The 12,865-nt window shown below is 38.5% G+C and overlaps 1 protein-coding gene across 2 annotated transcripts in view; it reads right to left on the bottom strand.

Moving 5' to 3' along the window:
* The window catches only part of LOC124172624, an 86,011-nt gene extending 76,644 nt beyond the window's left edge, over nt 1-9,367 (bottom strand). Inside the window, exons 1-2 of one of the 2 annotated variants that reach the window (XM_046552065.1) lie at nt 9,211-9,367; nt 9,030-9,119 (exon numbers count right to left, since the gene is read on the bottom strand). The gene's annotated coding sequence lies outside the window, so the exon portion shown is untranslated. The remainder of the gene's footprint in view (nt 1-9,029; nt 9,120-9,210) is intronic. The other variant, XM_046552064.1, reaches the window with a different exon arrangement.
* Between the last annotated feature and the right edge of the window lie 3,498 nt (nt 9,368-12,865).

The raw sequence follows: 12,865 nt of genomic DNA, 5'->3' as shown, positions 1-12,865 counted from the left end.
TGAAAGTGCTATTTCTCATGACGTCACCTATCAATATCAAAATTTAGCTTAAGGTTGTGAGTGGCAAAATGGAGGGAGCAGAGAGGTAGGGAAGTAAAGAAGAGTCTGATTTTTCGCCAGGGTTAATGAACACTTTGTTTGCCGGTCTTCCAATCACAGGCTCAAGATCAATGTGTCGTCATGGCACAAGGCACCAATTATTGCACTGCGAATATACGTGTGGAGATGAATGTGTGGACAGTGTCTGTATGTGGCTCGGCCTTGAAACATCATTGAAATATCATGTTTTTTTTCATTTGTCAATTGTAGTTCTTTTTCTTTAAGTTTGAGAGATTTTTATGGTTTTATGACGAAATTCACGGCTATTTCCAGGTTTTTTCACGGCAGACGAAATTCACGGCTTATTCACGTTTTCAAGGTTTTCACCGTTGAGTGGGAGCCCTGGAACATCGACGTTGGGTTGGGTTTGAGTTGGGTCAGGGCATGGTGTTCCCGTTAAGGACATTAATTCATCCTTCGAAATCATAAAAGAAATACCTGCTGATTACCTGCATTGAATTTATATAAGAGGACATGCCCGTAACTTGGCTGACCTTGGCAACATTTTGTTTCCGATTGTCTTTTCTCCACCGATGGTAAGTGAAATGGAAATGGAGAGAAATGAATATGTTTCATTTCGACTGGAGGGAAACAAAAATACAACGCATTCAAACTTTAATTTCATTCCCACTACGGATGGACGGATTTTTTTCAGATCCGAATTCGGATCGGATCCTTGATTTTCGGAGCCAGATCTTTCGGTTCGGATAATTTCGAATTCCTGATGCTGAGATTCCCCCGATGATTGTTCAATCTCTTGGGAAGAGTCACCCTAGGTGCCGGTCGTATTTTGCCTTTTCCATTTTCCACGGCTGAAATTCTCCCACGTAACCTCTGCGAGAGCTTTCAAACAAAACGGTTCATGAGTAGGACAGGAATCGCATGCGATGGGGCATTTGAAGATAGAATCGGAACTCTTTCCACCCTTATTGCATTCACTGAAGCCACTACTGAAAATTTCGGATCCAGATCCGATGTCTTCCGTCACTTTGGATCCGATCCGACCTTCCCTAATTATTAACTTTTTTTACTTTCTCATTATATCTCAATCTATCTAGCGATTTGATAGTTGGATTATTCTCCCTCACAGGGTAATCCTCTAAACTCTAAAAACTAAACTAAAGTTTTAAAATACTTAAGCATTCAAAGTAAAATTAAACGAAACAATAAAAATGGCGTAGCAATATTTTATGAATTTTTGATTTATTGCGGTCTCCCAGGCCGCACGTGACTGGAAGTGTAACAAGAATTGCACGTCACTGGTTAACTATGTAAATATGTCCTTTATGGGCATTTTTTCTTTCTTTTTTTTGTAACTAAACAAAGACGTGTCGAATATCATGGAACATGTGTGCACCAAGATCTCCAGGCAAATAAAAGTTGTTACCAATGAAACCAAGCGACAATCAACCTGTGGAAAAGTCTGAATTCACCACTATGAAAAAAGGTTGCATGTCCAAATCATGGAATTATGTATGTAAATTGGGTTCCTGAAGGTGAACACCGTGAATAAAGAATACAAACTATCTTGGGGTTTTGGCCACCAGGTACAGGAGTACACAGGTGAATGAAAATGAAGTACGTTTTAACATATTTTAGGAACATTTTCAACAATTGCTGCTCTCTATCTATTCTTTGGGCTTTCGTAAACAAACAAGCCACAAGCAGAAATGTTCATACGTGCGCATGCGCGATCGTGGCGTCGGCCGCAATGTGTGATGGGGTGCAGTCGCAGCCGCAGTCGCGGTCGCAGTCGCTAGTGTGATACGGCCTTAAGCAATCAGAGTTGTGGAAGAATAAGTTGTGGATTCTTCATCAGGACAGTGCCCCAGCCCACAATGCACTGGTGGTCAACCCTTAACCGGTGACGTGCGGTCTGAGAGACCGCTGCGTTTATAAAATTATGAATATTTTCTAAATTGCTTTTCCAAAATATCTATCATCCCAGTGAGCGTCATAATTTTGTGTATTGGGACACAGCACTCTTTAAATTTAACGTTCTTATTATTTATTTCTGAAAATTTGCAACTGAATTTTAGTAGCGGTCTGTGAGAGACCTCACGTCACTAAACTGGAAAAACCAATAAACGTAATTCTGGTGGAAATGAATCAAAAAGTTATTAAAAACAATTCCTAGTGATTTTTCAGGAAGAATAATAATTTGCAAGGAATAATTTTTAGTTTCATAACGTGGATAATTAAGTATATAATTACGAAAAGTACGATAATAATAACAACTCAAGTGTTTTTCATATCAGTTTTTTTAATCCTCTTTCAAATAACAATTTTTGCTGAAAAGTTGTTTCCTATCGGGAATACATAATGTTAAATATAAGTTTAATAATAGTTGAGAAGTTAAAGAAACATTAAACTAAGCAATAAAAATGACTTTGCAACATTTTTTTTGCAACATGAATTTTTGTTTAATTGCGGTCTCCCAGACCGCTCGTCACTGGTAGTGTAACAAGAATTGCACATCACTGGTTGAGGGCTAATTAAGAAAACAAGCATCAATGCATTCTGATAGGGTGGTTTACTATTTTTTCTTAATTGCCCGAATCGAAAGATTATTACTCCTGGAGTACGTATTTCACGCTTTTAGATTTTTAAATGATGATATCTATTTTTTGCGATCAAATGAAAAGTGAAAATTTTCAACCACGCAAAAACACAACAGCTAATTATGAATGCTAGGAAAAGCCCGTGTGATATCATTCTGGTTCCAGCTGCCACTGTGTGAGGCCACCTTGGTGCAAGGCTATGAGCACAGCTAAGATGTAGGATGCTAGCAGGTAGCAGAGTACCCAGCCAGCAGGTAGCGTTTGGCTTAAATAAGGATTATTATTACCCTATCAAACAAAGAAAACATTCCGACCATAGGCAGTTTAAATAGGTGATTATTAAGACATGTTTCCCTGAGCTCTGTGCCTCATGCATGCATTGGTAATCTCAGACGATGTAAAACTCCTATCTACTCGTATGGAAACTAGGTCCCTGTGACGTCACGTGGAGTGGAATCGTATGGGCACCAATCTGGCCTTTTTCAAAAGAGGATAAAATTTGGCCCTTGCCATTCGTCTAAACCGGAATTTCTAAAACCAAATAATTTGTGTATTATGAATACAGTAATGGTGGGTAACGAATCGCAATCAATGCCTTTCGTTTTCTTCGATGAAGGAAACTACCCTATTGCACATCACTGGTTAAGGGCGAAGACATTTTTGGCCAAGCATGGGATCCCTGTGTTGGGACATCCACCCTACTCACCAGAACTAGCTCCGTGTGATATTTTTATCTTCCCATAAGTGAAGGAAGTGTTGAAGGGGACCAGATTCAGGACTGTGGAAGCTGTGAAGCAAAAAGCAACAGAGACTATGAACAGAATATGACTCAACCATTTACGGTCCAAGGGGCATACGACAGCAGACTCCCGATTATCCGGCTCTGGTTTATCCGTGTTGTGGATTATCCGTGCATGATTTTCTCTCTCGCTCAGTGTTTTCCGTGATCTTTATAAAAAAATAAAATCGGATGCAAAATCATCGGAATTACTACTGAAAAACGATCAAAAAAAAAATAGTTGCTGAGAATGCATATTAGGCTTTGCATAAATTGTCAAATGCAGACCTACAAATATGCCAAAAAAAAGCGGTGGCATTCTTCAGAAAAACAGGGCAAAATAGGCACTGCACTAAATGGGTAAATGAGAGTCCACTGCAAAGATAACGTGTTGAAAGTACTCAAGAATTTTTATCAAGTATAATGTACATCAGACTTCCGATTATCCGGCTTCAGTTTATCTATTGTTGAGGATTATCCGCGCATGATTTTCACTCTCGCTCAATATTTTCTGTGATCTTTATTAAAAAAATAAAGTTGGATGCAAAATCATCGGAATTACTGCATTTTAACGCTAGGATACACCCGTCCTATTATTTCCGTTGGAATTCCCTTCGTGAAACGGAAGCAATCGCGAGATAGCTGCATTCATGGGAGCACCTTGTTCCAGTTTTCCAAGCCTTGGAGTGCGCGACCATGCTCCGTGATCACGGAAACACATCCTGCATCAGTTGCAACCAGGGTTGATTGATTTAAATCACGATTTAAATCACTTGATTTTTATTTTTTTAAATCAGGTGATTTAAAACATATTGTGATCTATATGTTTGATTTTTAAAGAGTCAAGAAAAGGAAGCTGTAAGTGCATAATTTTGATTTTTATTTCTTAATTAATTCAATGAATCGACAGTTATCAGCACAATGGTGGCTCTTAAATAGAAATGATACTGTAGGAATGCATGTAACATGAAAATAAAAAAAATGGCTTTGGTTGGAATATTAGTGTTTCCGTTGAAAAAAAATTGTTTTCTGATTTAACTTCTAAGCGTAGGCACCATACAAAGTTGCAATTACAGAATTTTTCTAAACTTTATATGCTTTAGAACCGCATAATATAGCACATTTGATACTTCCAATGGCAATTTTACATTACGCTGGTGTAATTTTTAATTTGATACCATTGGCATTTCCATAGTTCTCTCCCCTGATTGACTAAATGTTGTATTGAGTTTAGAGTATGTTGCCTCTTATTGTTTCTGCAAACGATCATTCTCCAATATGCTGCCCAAATAGTTAGTTTTGCAAATAACTGAATTTTTGATGAATGGAGAATTATAAAAATCTCATTTAAATCAATAAAATCCGATTAAAAGTAAAAAAAATCATCAAAAATGATTTTTTTGAAAAAAATAATGATTTTTATCAACCCTGGTGTCAACCCGGGCAACTTGTTCGAGACACTACTACGGAGTTTGGTGCCTGAAAGTGTTGATTTCCGACATCGCGCAGTGGTTTTGAAGCATTCGTGCAAACCACTTTTCTGTATCCGTGATCATTCAGCTCCAGATGCGTGGTTTTCAAAACCAGGTCTTATAAGGAGTCGTAAAAGTACAAGTAATACCTTGTTATCACCGCTAAAAAGATTGCGGACTGACGATTAAAGCTCTCAATGAGTCCGAAAAGTACCCTAAAATAACAGAATAACTGTATAAATAATAATATATTGTTTGTTTTACATAAATTATGAACATTGCAAGACATTTACGTCAAAGGTTGGGTTATCTGTATTTCCCGATTGTTCGTGCCGTCTCTCCCCATCATTAGCACGAATAATCAGAAGTATGCTGTATGTCCCAATTTTTAAAAAATTATCTCAAATTCCATTAATGAAATCAAAGAATTTTCTTTGATTTTATTTTATACCATACTATTCAGTTACCCATTACGCATGGAAGAGGAAGCCTAGTAGAAATAGTCCTGAAAGCACGAAATTAGCAGTACGTTGGAGAGTACATTCACATGATTGCTTATGTGTTTCCTACTCTAAGAGTCAGTAGCATATGCTATAGTGAGATAATGCATGCTCCAATATTGTTTTATCATGAGTATAAGCTTATATCTCCTCTAAATTGTGTAATCTCTATGTGCCTTGAAAAAGAGCCTTTTTTCCCCCGTGAACATGAACGAGTATTTTTTTTTACTAAAAGGAACGCCGGACTCACGATTTTTTTTCATCAGGATCTTTGCTCATACATTAATGATTACTTTAAACCGAACAATGATGGCCTTTCCCTATGGATGCTGACAATGAAAAATGGTACAAGCGAGATTTTTTTGTAAACTTCATTTTTTTCCAGCTGAATTACTTCATGCAGTGAATATTTAATGATAATCGTGGGATCATGATGGATCACTTAGCTTTAGAAAAAAAATCATACCTTCTCATCTCACAGGAATGGAGTTATGGATGAAAGTAAAAATCACAATGAATTGCACGTTGCGGCACTTTAGGGGTCAAACCTAAATTTCAATTGCTCATATTTCATTGACAATTGACAATCGGAGGCTAAAATTGTACAGAATTTCTAATTATACCAGAATGTATGACCACGGCAAGTTTCATGAAAATCCGAGTCGGTGGGTGTCATTTGGTCAAAATATTGGTTGATTTGACAAGGAATGACCCAAAAGGCATTGGGAGTGAATATCCATGGAGAAAAAATTAACATGCTAAGATTTGCTGATGACATAGCCATTGTAGCAGAAACAGAGAGGGATTTGAAAAATATTCTGGCTAATATGGGTAGGGTAATGAGTAGATATCAACTGAAAATAAGCACGAAGAAAACAAAGATCATAGTATGCAGCAGAAGAGAAGTAGTCAAGACTAACATTAAAATAGGGAGGCAAAAACTGATAGAGGTGGATGAATTTGGTTTTTTGGGAAGCAAGAAAACTAGTGACGGGAGAAGTAAGAAAGAAAGTATCAGCAGAGTAGCCCAGGCAAAGAGAGCATTCCATCAAAAGAGAGACCTGCTCACAGCAGGAAACTTAAATATGGAAGTTAAGAAACAATTTATAAGAACCTACATCTGAAGTATGCTCCTATACTCCTGGAAGTGAGGCATGGACAATGACTGCAGCGGAGAAAGCAAGGATAGAGGCCTTTGAAATGTGGTGCTACAGAGGAATGATGAAAATCAAATGGATCGACCGAGTTAGTAACGAGGAAGTCCTAAGAAGGGTAGGAGAGAAGAGAAGCCTCATGAAAACCTTAATGAGAAGACGGAACAACCTAATAGGCCGCATCTTGAGACATGATGGCCTGATGAAGACAATCGTCGAAGGGCAAGTGGAAGGCAAGAACGGAAAAGGAAGACCTCGAACAAAATATATGGAACAAGTAAAGAGGGATGTGAAAGAGAAGAAATACGTAAGTGTGAATAGATTAGCTGATAGGAGAATAGAGTGGAGAGCTGCGTCAAACCAATCCTAGGATTGTTATGGACCAGTGATGATGATGATCTCAGAATTAAATGGGATGGAGTATGATTGTAGGAATTGGTTCTATTGAAGAATATGCCCTTGGCTTCTAATTCTTTTTGTGACATCCTTTACACATTGTAGTTCCCAAAGAGTTAAGCTTTCACTTGAAATGCAGTTCACTACGCGGAAATTTGATGGTTTATAACAAATCAATGTGAAGGTCAATTACAACACGACTATCGGTGTACCCTTAATGTGTACCTAGCATGTGAATTACGAACGAAAAACTCCGAATTTGTGCTTTAATTTACAGGTCACAATGAGAATAGGATGGCATCAGTATGCTGCATCTTCATCCAAAGCGGTCACCGTCAAAATCGTTAAAAATAGTTGTAATTAACAGTTAAAACTACAACAGCAGTGTTCCCACTCTAACTAAATCATGAAATTCACTGTTTTTCCAGGTTTTCACGGTCTAAATATCGTCAAATTCACAGTCTGTTGATAGACTGATTGATAGATTTTAGGCAGAAATATTGATGATGTAACAATCACCACCTGCACGTTAACTATAAATTTATCAACAGCGACAGGTGCCGTGAATTCAAACGTAGCAATGAAAGTGCTATTTCTCAAGACTAGACCTATCGATATCAAAATTTAGCTTAAGGTTGTGAGTGGCAAAATGGAGGGAGCAGAGAGGTAGGGAAGAAAAGAAGAGTCTGATTTTTCGCCAGGGTTAATGAACACTTTGTTTGCCAGTCTTCCAATCACAGGCTCAAGATCAATGTGTCGTCATGGCACAAGGCAACAATAATTGTACTTCGAATACACGTGTGGAGATAAACGTATCTCTATGTGGCTCAGGCTTAAAATACGACTGAAATACCTTTTTTTCTTTTCATATGTCAATTGTAGTTCTTTTTCTATAAGTTTGAGAGATTTTTTAAGGTCTTATGATGAAATTCACGGCTATTTTCAGGTTTTTTCACGGTAGACGAAATTCACGGCTTATTCACGGTTTTAAGGTTTTCACAGTTGAGCGGGAACCCTGAACAGTTATAAATAGGGCACTACTGGCACATAGTGCGACTCTTCCCAAGAGATTGAGCAATCATCGAGGGAATCTCGGTGTTAGGAATTTGAAAATGCATTTGGATCCAAAAATATCTGATCCGAAAGATCTGGCTCCGAAAATCAAGGATCCGATCCGAATCCGGACCCGAAAAAAATCCTGGATCCGTCAGTCCCTATAATTAACAGTTAAAACTACAACAGTTATAAATTAAAGAAACTTATCAATAAATGTCAAAAAAAAATTTCTATCACATTCACAAAAAATTGAAATCTTAGTAGTAATTACCTTATTTTCTAAAATTTTATATGTTATATAAGTTCACTTTACTATGACAGTCTTTATGTAAGTGCACCATTTTATTTAAAAAAAAAAAAGTAATCACAATATTCTAGGCGTGATGTGTAACGATATCATGACTTCCGCAATAATATCAGAAATTATTTAAATATCCAATGTCACCTCAATGAACAAAAGGAATAAAGAAGATAAGAATACCAGTTACTTATCCAAAGCGGTACCATTACAGCATTAGGTACCTCTTTCTCATGAGCACTAGACACGCCTTAGGAATTTCGGATGTTAGGCAAAATATTGGAGAACGTGCAACTACCACAAAATTTACATAAGCGATTCTTTCGTGAAAAAAGTTGCCAACTTTAGAACGCATACATTCAAGGACTAATTTAAATGCCGCACACAAATGAGGAAACGAGAATAGTAACGGTCAAATATGATCATGGTGGTTGGTAAGTTTATCCTTCAAAAAAAAAGAGATACGACCACAAACACGAAACCGTCCAGCCGCAAATAAACTATCTAAAACAATCTCGAAGCAAAGCTCGATTTTATACGAGCTGGAATAACGCATCTCAGTTCCGGATTGCTCTCCTATAACGAAGATATTAAGGCCGTACAAGTGCCCAAATGCAGAGCAGCAGCAGGACAAACATAGCGTGAATATTATCTCTACTTACTAAGAGTGGCTTAAAGGCTTCTATATTTAAACAGCAAAGCACTGAGAACTTACCACCGCTTCCACGCTAGTTGTCAGCGTCGAGTGTCTTAATGTCACTTAAATTTCAGGATACTGACACACCCCTGATCACCATCCTACAAACTGTAACATTAAGCCAAAAGAGTAATGTCAGTTGTAAACATGATTGCGATTTCAAAATACGATAAAGGAATGACCACCAAAAATTACGTACCACTTGATTGACAATCAGGACAAAACTGCTACCACATGTGGGTAAGACGTAATGTATTAACATGGGTAATACCCGGCTGAAACGTGTCCCCGTGACTTGTTGAACGCGTTCAATGCGGAAGGCTGAAGGTTACGCTGCGAGCAACTCGAAATGAAACATGTCCTGCGTTAAGTTGGCGAATGTCGCAAAAACTGCCTACAACGAAGGGGCAAAACAGACTGTTATTATTCGAAATCGTAATCAACTCGGTGTAAGTGCGAATAATGAGTGATGCAGGGTATGTATCTACTAATATAATACTTATAATCAAAGAGGCAAGCGATACATTTTTCCGCGAATATCTTTGTGCCAACAGTCATTCAAAATTTACTTCAGAGAGCGCCAATTTTAAACCATGGAAGTTCTTTAATGTTAAAAACCTCGGTCACGCAACCTACATGTTTTATGGTTCCCGTTCGCTTTCATTTCGAAATAGGATTCGTACACACACATAAGAATGATATTGTAATTATAATGGGATAACTTTTATTATTATATAAGATATTTATCCAAATATTTCGGGAAAGATAATATAGTAGGCATGATGAATGATCTTACTTGAGATCACAAGATGAACGATCTTGCGCAAGGTCATTCGAATTATCATGCCAACGAAACTCACTTTATGAAAAACGGTATATTAGGCGATTTTCCGCGGTCAATATTTACGAGTACCTATATGTGTAAACCGTACATCGGAATGAATCACGTTGACTGGATTTTCTACCCAAGTTCTTGAATTTGTCACCAAAATGCACGCATATATATTTTTGTGTTTAAGATTAATTATATCCACATGTTCTCAATAAACTTCCTCTTTTATAATAAAAAATAATGGCAGTCGTGGGACTGCCGTTGGAAGTGAAAACTTTTTTATGTTCAAAATTTTGAACGTTGACTAACGACGTTTTTCGAAAGGATATACGAGGGTGGTCTGAAAAGTTTCCGACCTCAACGTGAAAATGGCAACACTAGTAATTAAAAGCTATTAAATTTAATTGTTTATTTGTTTACTGTTACTAACCAAAGTTTCAGCCATTTTGGACACGCAGTTTTTATGTAACAGTCATTTTAGTGAGTTGATGTGAGTGATTTTGTGATAATGGACAAACTCGAGTATCGAGCTGTCATTAAATATTTGTTTCTGAAAGGCAAAACGCCTACGCAAATCAAGGATGAGTTGGATTCTGTGTATGGAGACTCTTCACCATCATTTACAACAGTGAAGTTTTGGGCAGCTGAATTGAAACGTGGCCGTAAGAGCTTGGGAGACGTTGAACGTTCGGGACGTCCAAAAACTGCAACTACAGACGAAAATATCGCCAAATTTCACCAAATAGTGCTAGAAGACCGCCGAATTAAAGTGAGAGAGATAGCAGAGGTCATGAACATATCAAAAGAACGTGTTTGTAACATCTTACATCAACATTTAGGAATGAGAAAGCTGTCCGCGCGTTGGGTGCCGCGTTTGCTCACGTTAGAGCAAAAACTTGTTCGAATGAACATTTCCAACGCTCTATTGGCGAAGTTTAAACGCAATAAATCCGAGTTTTGGCGCTGATTAATTACTGTTGATGAAACTTGGATACACCACCATACGCCCGGAGCGAAAATACAGTCCAAACAGTGGACTGCACAGGGGGAACCGGCTCCAAAAAAAGCTAAAACTGTTTTTTCGGCTGGGAAAGTGATGGCGACAGTTTTTTGGGATAGTCATGGAGTTATTTTAATCAATTATCTTGCAAAAGGAAAAACCATTACAGGAAAATACTACGCATCATTACTTGACAAGCTGAAGGCAGAACTTGCGGAAAATCGGCCACATTTGCAGAAAAAGAAAATCCTGTTTCACCAAGACAACGCACCGTCTCACACCTCAGCGATTGCAATAGCTAAAATCCACGAATTACGGTTTGAACTGCTTGACCATCCACCTTACTCACCAGATCTAGCACCAAGTGACTTCTTTCTGTTCCCCAATCTAAAAATTGCTCTCGGAGGACAGAGATTTTCATCCAATGAAGAGGCAATCACCTTCGTAGACAATTATTTTGCACAGAAAAGCGCCGAGTACTATTTGGACGGGTTGCAGAGATGGGAGCATCGCTGGGAGAAGTGTATAGAATTAAAAGGAGACTATGTTGAAAATTAAAAAAAAAAATTCAGAATTTTTTTTTTTGTTGAAAACTTTTCAGACCACCCTCGTATGGTTATCTTCATTAATTTATCTATTTCATTCGATATGTTCATCGTTCGACGAAACGATGAACGTCGGTAGGATTTATATTGTCTCTTGAAGCGAAAAAAATCTTCCCTCACTGAGAATATCTTCCTCGTCAAAACAATAGCACACCTCGCCCACCTGTATCTAATGGCAAAACGATCTAGGAAAGTGGAAGCCTACAGAGCAGACTGACGAGGTGAGGCCATCACAAATTCATCACTCCCTTTGTAATCGAGATAAAGTTACAATTCTTTCAGCAAAATAATTTTATAGTTTTATCTAAATTTCATATGCAGCATATAATATGGGCCTACATCGAATGATATACTACAGTAGGCGATGACTGCTTCCCACAGTAAACAACTAGGCAATAGGGTAGTTTTCTTCATCAGAGAAAACGAAAGGCATTGATTGCGTTTCGTTACCCACCATTAGTGTATTCATAATATAAAAATTATTTGGTTTTAGAAATACCGGTTTACACGAATGGCAATGGTCAATTTTAACCTCATTTGAAAAAGGCCAGATTGGCGCCCATGCGATTCCACTCCGCGTGACGTCACAGGGACCTAGTTTCTACACCAGAGAATAGGAGTTTTACATCTTCTGAGATTACCAATGCATGCATGAGTCACAGAGCTCAGGGAAACATCTCTTAATAATCATCTATTAAAACTTCCTATGGTCGGAAAGTTTCCTTCGTTTGATAGGGGAATAATAATCCTTATTAAAGCCAAACGCTGCCTGATAGCAGGGTACTCTACGCTACCGCCGTGCCCGGCAGCAAGCAGCCTGCATCGTAGCGGCGTTCATAGCCTCACACAGCATCCAGGTAGCCTCACACAGCATCCAGGTAGCCTCACACAGCATCCAGGTAGCCTCACACAGCATCCAGGTAGCCTCACACAGTAGCAGCCAGACGTCACAGGGGCTTTTCCCAGCATTCATACTGAGCCGTCGCGTTTTCGCGCGCTTGAAAGTTTTCACTTATCATTTAATCGCGAAATATAGATATCGTCACTTAAAAATCTAAAAGCGTGAAATATGTAATAATAATCTTTCGATTTAGGCAATAAAAAAAGGAAACCACCCAGGGTGCGGTCCGTTGAACGCTACCAATGCTTCGGAGCGCCACCAAGCGGTCCGTAATTCGCTACGGAGCGCTACAGGTTAGGCTGTGACGTCACGGAAAACGTCATACACACGTTTCCCGCCTCGCTCCAGACGCTCCCCTGAAAACTTGGGTCAGCGAAGGAGCGAGTCAATTTTTGGCGGAAATCCGAAGGGAATGCACTGAGGCAATGGAGAGTTTACTCACGTTGCAGATGTTGGACGCTGAATGTGGACACTTTTCTCCTATAAAAATGACTACGAAGTAACGGAGTAGACGTA

Source organism: Ischnura elegans (genome assembly GCF_921293095.1).
Source record: "Ischnura elegans chromosome 13 unlocalized genomic scaffold, ioIscEleg1.1 SUPER_13_unloc_2, whole genome shotgun sequence".
NCBI classification, from domain to species: Eukaryota; Metazoa; Arthropoda; class Insecta; order Odonata; family Coenagrionidae; genus Ischnura; species Ischnura elegans.
The sequence above is the reverse complement of the archived record's forward strand: the minus strand, read 5'-3'. Positions and strand labels throughout refer to the sequence as shown.